Below are 2325 nucleotides of genomic sequence, written 5' to 3'. Positions count from 1 at the left end.
CGAAACCCTTTTCAAACTCACTACAATATTTTACCTTTTCTCGTTTGAAAATCCAACTAGGGCGATCTGGTGTGCCTATAGTTGACTTGCCTTCCTTTTGCGCGTCTGACAGACAACGATTTCAACCTTGAAATAATTATATTTTGCAAATATCCCCTGTATGTAACTTGCGAGTTTCCCTTAGGCAGACATTTTTGCTTCGCGAAAGCCTAAGCACTGAGATGACGTGAAGTGTAGTATCCTTCCGCCGTTTCGCGCTGTCTGATGGCGCACAGCCTTCCAACACCGCGCGGAGGGGTTTCCACACCATGCCGACGTGGGACACGCCGACGACCGCTATGAAATAATGGCATGTCCTTTGACTTATTAAAAGTAACAAATTGGACCATAACACGATCTGACAGCCGTGTTATTTACATCAGTGTTAACATCAGATATATTTAGAATTGCTCAGCAGGCTGCAATGACATGCACATCTTTTATTAGACCAAAACTCATTCTACAGCAACTTGTCAAAGTCAGTCTGATAAATGCCTTATAATAATGGCCTATAGGACAAGCTGTAAAAGTTAATCATGGTGAGAAAATAGAAATCACCTAAAGTCCTAATTACTTATCATAACATAAGTGGCAATTTAGTTGACTTCAGCCTGCAGTTTGTGACACCTTAACAATAGTAGCCTAGGCTATTTGACGCTTAAATAGCCTCGGTGTGCCAATGCCTGTGGAATTCATTGAAATGGGCTTTCATAACATGGCTCAGTCATACAAGCAATGGAAAGGCTGTTATAACTGACTTGTACACTATAACTATGCCAGTAGTATGCAACTAAAGTTGACATTTAAACTGTTAAGTTCGTTAGTTTTGTGCAATGTACACTCGTCTCCAACACGTTGTCGTTGACCGTTTCACCACCTCAATCGAAAAAGCGCGCATCCAACTGAGTCGAGCTGGCTTCCTCCTGTAAAAATAACAATGCATCGGGACTATTTTTTCCTCCGCAAGAGATGGAGATGAGGAGAACGGAGAGGGCTAGCTAACGCAATGTTTGAGTGAGGAGCAACGTTTCGGTTGAAAATTACCAGCGGATGATATTCATGAAGGTCGATACCAAACCGTTGCAGTAACTTAAGAAAACATTTTGAGTAGCCTATATCGTTTTCTGCTGATCTACATTGTTGAAACTAAGAGCAAATAGGTTATTGGCCTCAAACAGTAATTTTGGAGAGGTAGCTAGGTCCCCTACTTAAAACCGCGACCTTGGTTGAAAAGAATCTACCTCATGTTTCCAGCCTTTCTCCATAATGCAACAGATCGGCAAAATATAGGCTAGACTATAGGTAGCCTAAGCTACAGCCCAACTTTTTATTTGAATCCAGATGTGAACTCATCTGTAGGCTACCTCACATCGGGACAGATAATTAGGCTAGATAAACTCATAAAGCATCTCCAAATGAAAACGTTTAGCCAAAACGTTAAGAGGTGTTGTTCCCCCCACAGGACAGACAGTTGAAACTCTTGAACGGTTGAATAGGTCATACTGGCGATTTATTAGGCCTGTGTCATCTTATGTCATTTATTGTGTCTTCACTGGCCTATGTTGCATGCCTTTGTAGGCTACGAGTTTAGAGTTATCATCTCATTTTGTGTAAAATCCGGGCTCTCCTTTAGCGACTAGATGAAAACGCATAGTGCCACCTGTTGGACAAATGAATTGCAAGCGGGTGATCTTGACACTGGGAAGGATGCTTCATGCTTTCTGCTCAAGTCTGCTCTGTACCGTGCCATTTAAATCCCTACTGTATTGTCTTCCGCTTGGACTGTAGCACAAAACGTAGATATGAGGATTAATTCATCAATGTAGGCTACAATAATGATGATTAGGGCTATTCGTTGACATAATCTGGCCTCTACTTTTTAGATAGGCTTTTAGATGGCACATCTAAAGTTGCCATATACGCTGTAGCACGTCGTGAACAACAAATGTAGGGTAGCCTAATTATTTTTACCATAATCAAACTTTAAACTTGCATTAGGCTTATAGCCTAGGCCTATTATGTTGTTGGCGTAGCCTAATAAGTGTTTAATTTTAAACTAATTGGCTAAGCCTATTGTTTTAAATCAGCCTAGTTCTTCCTGTAAGAAATTATATGTAGCATATAGCCTATCCTGACAATTTATTGTATTTAATCACCACGAATGGGCTGCTCTGTCCCCCCTGACACCATTGGGCTTAAGACGATAAATATTGAAGTGAAATATCTTTGCGTTATGCAGCAGCTTGAAGCGTCGCTTCCCGAAAAATTTCCCATGAATCCTTTGGG

General features: G+C 41.1%; 1 protein-coding gene across 1 annotated transcript in view; it reads right to left on the bottom strand.

Annotated features, from left to right (window-relative positions):
* Positions 1 to 174, bottom strand: part of tcf12 (transcription factor 12) — a gene marked incomplete in the record, with an annotated part of 174323 nt that extends 174149 nt beyond the window's left edge. Inside the window, 1 exon segment of the mRNA XM_062523919.1 lies at positions 35 to 174.
* Between the last annotated feature and the right edge of the window lie 2151 nt (positions 175 to 2325).

The sequence above is a fragment of the Sardina pilchardus genome, chromosome 21 (assembly GCF_963854185.1).
Source record: "Sardina pilchardus chromosome 21, fSarPil1.1, whole genome shotgun sequence".
In the NCBI taxonomy this organism is placed as follows: Eukaryota; Metazoa; Chordata; class Actinopteri; order Clupeiformes; family Clupeidae; genus Sardina; species Sardina pilchardus.
The sequence above is the reverse complement of the archived record's forward strand: the minus strand, read 5'-3'. Positions and strand labels throughout refer to the sequence as shown.